Raw genomic sequence first — 12506 nt, 5'->3', positions numbered from 1 at the left:
TCATTTACATAGTGTTGCTTGGTTCTTCTACTAGATTGATAACCTTGGTTTCATAACTGAGGGATACTTATATCTACTGTAGTGCATCATCCTTTCCTCTTCGAGGAAATCCCAACGCAACTCACAAGTAGCAGGAAGAATTTCTGGCGCCGTTGCCGGGGAGACTCCATCAACATATATCAAGTACCTACGCATAAACCTTCATCTCCTTGCATTTACATTATTTTCCATTTGCCTCTCATTTTCATCTTCCCCACTTCTAAATTTTTTTTTACAAAAATACAAAAATAGTTTATGTTTGCCTTTTTGCGCGTTTTCTTCTTTGCTTCTTTGCTTGCTTATTATCTTGTTTACGTAGTCATGATGTCTCAAAAAAATACAAAATTATGTGATTTTTCCAATACTAATAATAATGATTCTAATCTATAAGGTTGCTAGCCAACTTGGCTCCACACCCCCAATTTACTGACTTCCTGACCATCAGATTGTCCTTGTTTTGAGCTTGGGCCGTTGGATCCTCACCTCCCGGTAAATCTTGTTTTCACCCTGCAGTTGTTTTCTCTGCCCAATGACGGGTGGGCTCGTCCCGCCCTTGTATTGGCTGGGCAACCGCACTCGTGTGCGAAAGAGATTCGCCAGTCAGCTCTGCGCGCGCTGCACCGCGTCTCATCTCAAGTCGCATAGGTCCCTAATTAAACCCGGGCAAACATCGGGCCGGGCCGGGTTTCGGGCCGGGCTTATAAAAGCCCGACCTTCATTTCCCAAGCCCGAGCCCGGCCCGAAGCCCGAAATACTCCCTGTTTTCAAGCCCGAGCCCGAAGCCCGAAAGCCCGGGCCGAACGCTGTTTTTTAGTGTACGCACGTGCAAGCCCGGCCCGAAGCCCGAAAGCCCAGCCCGAAATACATAAAAAATGAAGCCCGAGCCCGGCCCGAACTATCTTCCGGGCTGCAAAACTAGGCCCGAGCCCGGCCCGAACGTCAAGCCCGGCCCGGCCCGGCCCGGGTTTTTCGGGCCGGGTCGTCGGGCCGGGCTGCCCATGCCCGGGTTTATCCCTAATCCCCACAGCAAAAACCCTAGCCTTCCCAAACCCGCAGCATCGCACTCCTTCGTCCTCCTCCGTCCTTCCTCGTCAGCCATCGCCGCCATTCCGTCTCGCTCTTCTCTGTCCGGCGACCATGCCACCAGGAGGAAGCAGCCGCGCAAGAGGTCAGGGGCCGCCGCCACCGCGAGCCAGTGGACGACCGTTGTGAGCCTTTGGGCAGGAAGCCGATGGGGAGCATACAACAAAGCCGCGGCTGCCGCCAGGGTCTTCTCGCTAGAGGTGGAGGAGCAGGGGATCCCGCAAGATCTGAGGCATGAGGGCACGGCAGCGAGCGTCTCCGGTAGCGGGGGCGACCTGCAGGCAAAGGGCGACAGCTGGGGCACTCGATTCAGTCCAGTGCCATGAGCTTGTCCCTGCAGGAGAGTTAGAAGATGTGGGAAAGAGAGAAGGAAGGAGATGAGGGAGAAAGAGAGAGGAAAGAGGAGAGGGAGGTGCAGCAGCAGATGGAGAGGAACACCAGCAAGCACAGGCCATTCGCATCTCTCCTCCTCTCCTACCTTGACCACCACCGTGCCCCTCCTCCCCCCTTCACTTCTCTCTATATCATCTTCTTTAGAGCTAGCTGATTGGTCAACACCGAGGAAGACGAGGAAGACAGAGCCAGAGGAAGATGGCCCAGCCCTGCTGTCGACGCCCACCGGCCACTCCGTTCTTTTTTTTTTGTTCTTTTAGTTTTGGATCAAAGTTCTCTTTTATCTTGAGTGCCCCTTTTTGGCATAAAATGGATTCAACAACCAATTTTAGCTAAGAACAAACTATCAGTAAGGAAGGGCAAACTAACACAGGTGGGCAAAATAAAAAAAGATTGAGGAAGAGGTGGGCAAAACAACTTGAGCAAAGAGCTAAATCACTATGAGATGCTACTTTCCAGTGATTAATTCCGTCCTTTTAATTTTTCAGTAGGGAACTCAAAAGTTTAATGAAGATAGAAAGTTGCATTTTATTCTTATCCACATGGTTACTAAATTTACATTTTTATCTGGAAAGAGGTGGCCTTAAACAATTTAAGTTACATTTTATTCTTATCCACATGGTTACTGAATTTACTTTTTTATTTGGAAAGAAGTAGCCTTAAATAATTTAGATTTTTTTACCAGAATCTCTCTTAAACTAACTTGCTACAAATATGAAATGGCATTCCATTGTTACTTTAGTGGGAAGTTCCTATACATATTCTCTGTTTCTCTGGAATTGGTTGAAAGTGTTTCTTCTGCTATCCACTCTCTCACTAGGCTTGTTACCTTTGTTGCTGAATTTTGCATTGCTACAGATGGAAGGCATTGCGCTATTGAAGGAGTCCATCAAGAACTGGAGACAATGGCCTACGACATGGGGAGGTATGTCCTTCATGATTGTTGTTGGTTAATTGAGAGTATGTGATGCTCGAACAAATGATGTGCAAGCAGAATAAATCTTTTATCTACATCTACAACTGAATATTTAATGTTAAGAAAAGTATATCCCATATTTCCCCTTAGTGGCGGAGAGCATATTTGAGCAGCTGACTGGAGGCTGGGCATTTGCTTCAGTTTGATTTGTTTGCGTATGTTCACTATTTTCTATTTTCCATGTGTTGAGTGGCTACATTTCTTATCACTTTGCTGCTGTTGTGCTTGATATGAGCAAGATTAGGGGCATGATAGTTGGGCACGGGGCATAAACAAATTGATAGTATCAGCGTCCATGCCTATATGTCAAGTTATATGCCTTTGTAATGTAATCATCCGTGTATGTCAATGGCAGTGGTTTAAAATATGTAAGCTAATGCATCTTGTGCTTGCTTGTCACTTTGTTTCTACTAGCTAAGCAAGGTCTGGAATAGATTATATATATTCATTCAAACATGACGTGGTCTTCTTCCTTTGCCTTCGTCAACATATTTATTTGGGCGTTCCTTTTCTCTGTACTTTGTTTGGGCAGTGTTTTCCCCACGCATGTCCTTTTTGATTATAAGTTCATGTGCTAATTTGGTCATAATATAACCATGTCCTAAAAGTGCTCTTGCACTACAGAATTCTCTTATTTACATGTTTAGTCACAATATAGCTCTGTCCTAAAATCCGATTTGCTTTCAGTTTGAATCTGTCACAACCCGGATAGATATACTCTATACCTTGATATATAAGTAGGTAATTGAAGAATTGGACATCTTGGTCATTGCAGATTTTCTCTGTTCATTTAAAAAAGAGTGTGTTACAAATTTACAATTCTCCGGGACCAACGCTCCTGAGGTATCTATTCATCCATGTTGCTTTTTAGAAAACTTACGACCATAGAGGCCGAAGTCGCCACCCAGCAATGTCTCGCTGATGGTAACCCATACTGCTTTGCCGATGAATAATATCGTAACAACTAATGTTTGAATTTTTCATACCGCTTCAGCTAACCTGTGAATAGGTCTGCACTCTGCTGCCGTGGCTGGCCAATATGATGATATGTTTAATGAAGATTTTGAATATTCTTTTAGCATATCTTTGACAGGTAAGGATACTTTAGGTTGCAACTTAACTATGTATCTGTGCGTATTAATCTTACAACATGCTATTTCTTCTATTTTTGGACTTAAAATTACTGTGAATTGTGGCTTAACTATGATACTTTAGGTTGCATGCTCAACTATGTGTATGTGAATTGTGGCTCAGCTATGAGGATTCTAGTGAAGGTTTCGAGTATTTTATTACTATGTCTTTGAAAGGTTAGGATACTTTAGGTCTCAGCCATGCCTCTCCATTTCCTGCCTTCCCCGCTAAGCCAGAGAGGTGGTATAGTGGAGCAAGCATCAGGTGACAAGGCTTATTTCTTTATTTGGATCTAAATATCTGAGTCTGTTGTCATAGACCTTATGTTAATATCCATTCCTAGTCGTACTCCTATTATTTTGTATCACCATTCTACAAATGCTTCAGCTAAACTTTTCTTTGTTTGAGTTCTTAATAGTTTTTTCATTTTCCAATAGAATTTGCTCCATATATCAGTAGGGGAGGCCCCTACTGTATCCATCTATATATTTTCCTTTTTTTTTTTGAAGCAATCTATATATTTTCCTTTTGGATGCACGCGATGTGAAGTTTATTCTGGTGTATGAAAATAAGTAGTGGGTCGTGTAGTCTTTGAAATGAGCAAGACGTGAGAGAAAGATTATTTTACCATGGCAACCATCTTTAGTCCACAATTGAGTTGATGTTCTATGAGATTTAAGAAATAAGTTGACAATTGGCATGGTTTGCATTACAAGTGTGTGTGCCTCCTTTTATTTGTTCTCTTGTTTTTCAATTCCTTATTTCTATAAGGTTTTTGTAATCATGTTTTTGTTAGAAGGTTTAGATGCCATACTCTGCATGGACTGTTACTAAAAGAAATTTATGTTGTTCTTAGGTGCTAATCAGGTTAATGATGCCGCCGGATAGTTGTCGTTTGCTATAAAGTGATTAGGTACCAATTTTGTTATTAAAGTTGTTATGGTATATGCTGCTGCTACATTATTATACCCTTATGTGGTCAGCCTAGTGTTCTTCTAGATCTACCTTTGTGTAATGTATAACTGAAGTACGACCATTTTCTTGCATAAACTAAGCATACTAGGAAGAATACAATGACAAAATAACTGTTAAAATTTTGTGCGTCAAGAGTAAATTGCCTTTTCTGTGCTTCATAGTAGATTGCTACAACAGAATGTTCACAGTCACTATTCCAAGTTTTTTGTGTGTCAGCCTGTCATGCCTTAAGACTAAATTGACTTTTCCGTACATTCTGTTTGGCAGTTTGTTTGTTCTTGTGGCTTCCAAAAAGAACCCTGGAATGTTTGTTCTGCCAATACAGCTCTCTTTGGCTAGGACATTTTGGCTAAAAAAACATAAATGAACCTAAAATTTATTAATATTTTATATCACTTTTTGTATTGATGTCCTTCATGCATGCTCATCTACCAAGAGGTCAATCCAATAATGTCATGCGTTCTTCAGCAGGCGCCAAGCCCTCTGATGCCCAGCTGTCCGCTGTTGTCTCTGCCTGAATAAGGATTATGGTCCTCCACCTCTCTGCTACTCATATTAAAATTCTGATGTGTTCTTTCTTTCTTTATTTTCTGTCAACAAAAAGGTGGAACCTGTTCTTAATTTCTCATAATGATTTCCATGGCAATTTGTCAGTGTATTTCTAGCTGGAATTGCATGTATATCTTACAAATTTACATTGCAACAAATTAATAAGGAGAATAGAAGCATTTGCGTCCATCTAACATATTTTTATGGTATTTTTAAAAAAGATCAAGGTTAGAGCTATGGCGCTGTATGAGGCTATCATTAGTATGGAAGATAAATTAATGTTAAAATATTATTTGAGTTTCCTTCATTCTGTAAACCGCAATACAAGCTACGTTTGCGCCATGATTCTATTACAATTTTTTTAACAACTGGCAATTAACGACACATCAAATGTTTTGTATTGAAATGGATCATTTTGTCAGGTTGGGTTTAGTAGGTCATAATGGTTTTATTCTACGACAGGGTTAATTTTGTTTATATTGTAACCAGCTCAAGTAATACAGGGGAAAACAACAGTTTTTGGTTTGTTTGGCAAGAATAGTCCGGTAATGATCTTAATGAAGCACTGCATTTATTTCATACAAGTCGTTGGTACAATTTGCACCTGGCAAAAAAATTCTACACTCTATTTTATCATGTAAAAACACCAGCATGTTGTTTGAGGTGCATGCATCGGTTGTAGCAAAGATGTGCATATGACGATACTTTGCTAAACATGGAGCACCGCAAGGATTTAGAATATGTACCGCAACTTAGAGACTTGACACATTTCCACTTGCTCCGACCACCATGCAAGTGGTCGATGCTTTAGTGTTGAACTATTGATTAATCCCTTTTTTTTTAATCTATGTGATGGTGCCCCTTATCATAAATAATTGTGATGTGGATTCAATATAAAGGATGTTTTAAACATGTTTGATAGTTATAAAACAAATGTCATTGACGATACCTATTTCTATTATGGAGACATTTTGAACTATTGTTCAACTGCTATTCAATGTTTGACGCCCCTTCATTATTTTTGTACAAAAGGGCCAAAGCTCCAATCATACATCTTTGCTCAGACCTAAAGCTCCTAACTAACGAAAATATTTTTAAAGCACTCATGATTTTAAAGGTACACATATTTTTAAACAAAAGTCTATATTTTTTTTCCTCAAACACAAAGTTGTTGAAAAATGCAAGTGTTTTTAATGTGAACTTGATTTCAAATGGGTCTCTACGAACACGGTAGAAAATACTCTGTGCTATCAAGTTAAAATGTATATATACATCTTAGAGTAGATGACAATCCACCATGTTTCCTATTAAAGGGGATTAAACCATGGATAATATTTTCATCACGCACATGGATTTAGGGTGCCTCTGCGCCATTTGGCGCAACGGGTCTACTAGTTTTATTAGTACTCCAATTGCTCCTCCCACCGCTAGTGAGCAGTCTTATGATATTAATTCGGCTTTGTTGAATCTTGTTATGAAAGAAAAAAATTCCGGTAATCCTAATGAGGATGCAGTGTCCCATCTAAAGACTTCCATACAATTGTGTGATATGCAAAAGAAATGGATGTGGACAATTAATACGTCTCCAATATATCTACTTTTTCTAACGCTTTTCCTCTTGTTTTGGTGTAACGCCCCGAGACCGTTGCGCGAGGTGTCTTCCAGTTATTCGCCGTTGCTGCCATGTCATTCGCTTGCGTGTTGCACTTTTTCATGTCATCATGTGCATTTCATCCGCATGTTTTTCAAAACTTGCATCCGTTTGGGTTTTCCGAGTTCTCTCTATTGTCCGTTCTGAGCCAGTCACACTCGCACGCGCCCACGGCACCACAGAAATATTATTTTATAAGTGTCATAAAAATGTTCTCGGAATGGAGTGAAACTTGTCAAGCGCTCTTATTATAGTGTAGATAGACCGCCTGCCAAATTTCATCGCATTCAGAGTCCGTTTGATAGCCCAGCCCAATGCCTCTTGCGATGATCCGACGTGAGAGCGATGCTTGCTTTTTTCGAGTTCTTTTGCTTCTTCTTCGATCAGGGGTTAGGTTCCTGGTCGGCAGCCTGGGCTAGCAAGGTGGATGTCGTTTGAGTTTATGTTTATGTTTCATCCGTAGTCGGATGTTGTTCTCATGTATGATGTTTGATATATTCTTATGGCATATGTATGCCTTTTGTATGTATCCCCAGCTACTATATAATGGTACAATGTAATGATATCCACCTTGCAAAAGTGTTTCAATATGCGGCTCTATCCTTGGTGGGACCTTCGAGTTCCCCTCGGATAGGATCGCATATTGGGCGTGGCAAGTTGGTATCAGAGCGGCGACCGACCATAGGATCCCCCCTTGATTGATCGTAGTTGGCCGTTGTCGAGTCTAGAAGAAAACTTTTTCGGAGTCTAGTTATACCGGAGAGTAGGAATTCTTTTTACTCAGCCCCTTCGTCGCTCTGGTGAGAAATATTGACGTAGGTTCTTTGAATTACTCCTCTTCCCCTTCAATTTTTTTAGGATCATGCAGTTAGTTTTCGTTCATTGCGATGTCAGCTCTTTTTATCCGGCGCACTTCTCTTGGAGTCATTCGATCCTCATCGTCTTTTACGAGATCAATCCTCAGTTCTTTATCAATGACGTTGTTCCCCATCTGAAGTTGTCTTTCTTTTCCCACCCGCCCACCCTTTTTCTTCTCAGAGCCAGAGTTCATAATCGAGTATCCATCCTACTCGTGTGAAGCCTTTGCATTCTTTCCTCAATTATTTTAACCGGTGTTTTTTCTCTTCAAGTTATTCGTCGGTTCCCTATTCCTAGTTGCCTTTGTTTTCCCGCCCTCCCATCCCTTTTTCTTCTCGGAGTCTGCGTCTCTATTCGAGCATCAATTTCGTTCTTGCGGAGCCTCTTCAGTCTTTCCTCAATGATCTCAACCGGTGAATTCTCGTCAAACTTCGTCATTCTTCGTCCCGTTTTCTTTCCTTTGGATTCAATTTTAGTTTTCGATGTTGATTGTATTCTTTGCCTTGGCTTAGATGTTTCCCCTTCTCGTTTGCGTCTCGACAGTTTATCCTTCCGGAGTGCTCAAGACATCTCAGAAGATTCGTGTTTGCATTCAATTATTTTGAGGTTGTCACCTCATTCAAGTCCCTCAGTTGTTCTGGCACATTCGCTCTTCTATCATTCATTCTCAATGGTGTTTCTTTTCAGTGGGCCCTAACCCACAAGTCTTTTCCCAGGAGCTTACCTGACTCTTCCAATTCTTCCAGAGTTATTCTCAAATCTTTCTCAAAGTGTGACGTAAGAATGGATTCCATCAGTCATATGCCTTCTCCAAGATCGCTTTCAAATCATTTTCATCTCTCGCTCAACCATTACTCTTTTTGATCTTCCGAAGTGTCTCAACAATTTTGGTGGTGTTTCTTGTCGTCATTTGAAGACCAAAGAAGAGTTTTCCTCTAAATCTTGTCCGTTCTCTCGGAGATTCGTGGTGCTAGTTTGTCGCTATCCTCTTATTGTTTCCAATCGTGCAATTATTTTCTTACCTTTCTGGAGCAATTTAGGAGTTGTTTTCGTTTCGATCCGCCAAAGAACATCATTCCAGAAGAATTCTTTGTCCTCACATTCCAGCTATTGTTATCCAATTATCCTAGCGCATATGTTAAGTATTCTTTTTTCAGCTCGTTATCTCTTCGTTCTTTTGCATCTAAATCTCCTCAAGCATATTTGTTCTTCTAATTCTTCCCGGTGATTCATTCTCTTTCATCAGTCATTTTCGAATTCTTATGGTGGTTCCTTCAGCATTCCTCTTCCTTTGTCATCATATCAATTTTTTCATTCTTTCCAATCCTACCGGTGGTTCATGAAGATTCTTGTTGGTGGAACTCAAGTATTATTCTTCTTGCATCTCGAAGTGCAATTAATTCTCCGTATTCTTTTGAAGTGGAGTTTTGCATTTCTTCATTTTTCTCAGATATTCAAGCATTTGGTTGTGGCATAATTTCACCTCGAGTTTTGAGATGTTTTCCCATAAGTCCTCAACAAGATGATTCTTTTGCTGCTGATTTTCTAAACAAATTGGGTCAATCCTTCCTTCTAAGGATGCTATCTATCTCATTTGTGGTTGAAGGTTTTCTTCTCTTACCCATTCTTTTCATTCCACTAATTCAATTCTTCCGGAGGCATTGTGTTGTTCTTCTCATCAAATGTCATCCCATCTTGTGAAGTTCATGTTCTATCCTTCCATTTTCAGCCGGAGTGCTGCCAAAATTCTTTTGTTCTTATTTCTTTTCTACCTTGTTCTAACCGGAGTGGTTTTCAGAGTCTATCTTGTTCCTTGACCTTTTGATTCTCGTCATATTCGCCGTTCCTCTTTTCTATCGAGTGCTCTCAACTTTGTTCATCTTTTCTCTTGCGTTCTTACTTCACCTCTTCCTCTTCCTCTCCTGTCTCATTCCTGAGATCTCGGGACGATATTTTTTGTTAGTGGAGGAGAGTTGTAACGCCCCGAGACCGTTGCGTCGGGTGTCTTCCAGTTATTTGCCGTCGTTGCCATGTCATTCGCTTGCGTGTTGCACTTTGCCATTTCATCATGTGCATTTCATCTGCATGTTTTTCAAAACATGCATCCGTTCGGGTTTTCCCAGTTCTCTCCATTGTCCGTTCTGAGCCAGTCACACTCGCAGGCGCCCGCGGCACCTCCGAAATATTATTTTACAAGTGGCATAAAAATGTTATCGGAATGGGGTGAAACTTGTTGAGCGATCTTATTATAGTGTAGATAGACCGCCTGCCAAATTCCATCGCATTCGGAGTCCGTTTGATAACCCAACGGTTGAACATATAGCGGCATCGTTGTCGGTTTATTCGTCGCACATTTCGGTCTCCGAAACTGCCGTCGGGCCACACCTCTTCTCTCTCTTCTCAGCCCAATGCCTCTACAAAGCCCACTAACCCCTCCTAGGCCGATCCTACCCCCCCTCGGGTTCAGAACCGTCTGATCGAGACCGGAGGGCTCCGAAAGCCCCCAAAACCCCTAACCCTAGCCCCCTTCCATATATACACACCTCCCCCTACCATTTTTGGCCTCCTCCAACCCCCCACCTTGTTTTCCGCGCCCCCAACCATCAGCCATCGCCGCCCTCATTGTGTTCTGCGTTGGCCACATCCTCAGTGCCACTTGGCGAATCGCCAGTGGGCGCACCGCCTCTAGCCGACGCCCTCCAGCCACTCAGCGAAGGCCACGTATCCCCCCTGCGTCCCCGTAGCCGCCAGGCCCTCCGGCCCTCCTAGGCCCGGAGCCGCGCCTCCGCAGCCCGCGTCGGCCTGCGTGAGCCCGCAGCCCCGAGCTCCCCACTGCCTCGCTCGTACGGATCGGGAGGAGCCCGATCCCGACCTCCTCCTCACTACGGTGATGAGTGCTGTCACCGCCGCCCGCTGGTGACCCCGAGGTCCGTCCCCCGCGCCTCCCTCTTCCTTCCCTTCGTCCTCCCTCTCCCTCACCTCGCTCTCTGTCTCCATTGCAGGATCTTGTCGCGCCACCCTTCACTGGATCCCGCGACCTAGAGCGCCGCCGTAGCCGGAAACCGGTCAGATCCGGTGAGCCAAGGCCGGATCCGCACCCTGCACTCCTGTCCCCGCCACCCTCGCTGGAGAGTGCCGCTGCTTGCCGTCCCGACTGGATCGGTCGAACCCCCGCTCGAGCGCCTGTGTGGGCTACCAGGTGGGGCCGGCCCAGCGCCAACCACGCGGCTCAGATCCCTCCGGCCCGGTCCACCTCCCCAAGCCCAACCGGCACCCCGACGACCTGGGCTTGGCCCATGGTGAGCATCTGCATATCCCTTGCCGGGGCACCCTTTTAGCTATCTGTCGCCCACTTTGCTTGTCTGCGAATTTGACTAAATCCCTGATAATTCACATCATATTTCCTTCTTGTGAGGCTAATAACTTTGTGCATGTGGCTACATTTTGCGGGAATGATATGTCGTTCACCTCTTGATGCTCTAGACAGTGGAGTAGTTTGCATGCATGTTATTGTTAATATTGATGTCTTAATCTTCGTTGCCAAACTGCTAAGTGATATAAGCTGCTGAAATTTGCTGCCTGTTTACATCATGTATGCATCTTGTGAGTGGTGTAACTTTGTCCCTGTTGATCCTATGGTGATGATCTTGATATGAAAATGTTCATCTCAGCATGCTCTTCATGTTGGTCGCATTTGCATTCACTTTAGGTTGCATCTTGACATGTTAATCCCTGTTGCAAAAGTGCTTGCTGATGTTAACTGCTCAAAACTGTTATAACTTGCCTATTTGTCATTTATATATATTTTTGTGTGATTTTCTTTTGAGCATCATGTTAACATGTTTAGGAGCATCATACTTGGTTGAGTATCATGCCATGTTTATGTCTTGGGTGTTTACCTTGTTGTTTGCTTCTTTCCGGTTGTGCTTCTTCTCGATAGTTCATGTTCCATTGCGATCGTGAGGATTCGTTCGTCTATGCTTGGTTCCTCTACGCCTGTTCGTCTTATTCATGGACTCGATCTTCTTCCTAGCGGGATTTCAGGCAAGATGAATGTCACCTTGGATCTCACTACTATCTTTGCTATGCTAGTTGTCTCGATGCTATCGCTATGTCGGGCTACCTACCACTTGTTTATCAAGCCTTCCAAATTGCCATGATAGCCTCTAACCTTTTCACCCTTCCTAGCAAACCGTTGTTTAGCTTTGCTAGTTGCAGGTGCAGTTGCAGGTTGTTCCATCTTGGGACATGGATATCTTGGCATATCACAATATCTCCTATTTTAATTAATGTGCATATATACTTGGTAAAGGGTGCAAGGCTCCGCCTTATGCCTGGTGTTTTGTTCTACTCTTGCCGCCCTAGTTTCCGTCATTCCAGTGTTATGTTCCTTGATTTTGCGTCCCTAACATGATGAGGGGTATGGGCCCTCTTGATAGTTCATTTTGAATAGAACTCTTCTAGCAAGGCCCAACATTGGTTTTAACATTTGCCATAGTAATAGTTGAACTAAATAATTAATTGGAATAGGGCGTCATGAACCTGATGATTTCTACATAGCAGGGAGGGGCCAGCGCTGATGGTGTTAGTCCCAAACGAGCAACCTACGGGGTCACCACGGGGAAACCCGAGGACCAGGTTTTACTCGTAGCTTGACCCATCCGGACGTGGCCTGAGACGAGAGACGCGCGGCTACTATCAGGGTGTCGACATGCCAAGAGGCTTTGCTGGATTAATTTTACCATTGTCGAAATGTCTTGTGCATTGGGAACCCAAGTCTGATCGGATGTTCCATGATGGAGGATTGTCTCCGCGGATCATGAGCTTGTCATGGGCTAAGTTAGGACACCC

The 12506-nt window shown here is 43.4% G+C and overlaps 1 long non-coding RNA gene across 2 annotated transcripts; it reads left to right on the top strand.

Moving 5' to 3' along the window:
- The first annotated feature begins 1090 nt into the window (after window positions 1–1090).
- On the top strand, window positions 1091–5335 carry LOC119275958. 2 transcript variants are annotated; one of them, XR_005136108.1, is made up of 2 exons: window positions 1091–4535; window positions 5069–5335. It is a non-coding gene; the product is annotated as an uncharacterized LOC119275958 (long non-coding RNA). The 2 variants fall into 2 exon arrangements; XR_005136109.1 differs by having other exon boundaries at window positions 5066–5335.
- Window positions 5336–12506: the final 7171 nt, after the last annotated feature.

Source organism: Triticum dicoccoides, chromosome 3B (genome assembly GCF_002162155.2).
Source record: "Triticum dicoccoides isolate Atlit2015 ecotype Zavitan chromosome 3B, WEW_v2.0, whole genome shotgun sequence".
NCBI classification, from domain to species: Eukaryota; Viridiplantae; Streptophyta; class Magnoliopsida; order Poales; family Poaceae; genus Triticum; species Triticum dicoccoides.
The sequence above is the reverse complement of the archived record's forward strand: the minus strand, read 5'-3'. Positions and strand labels throughout refer to the sequence as shown.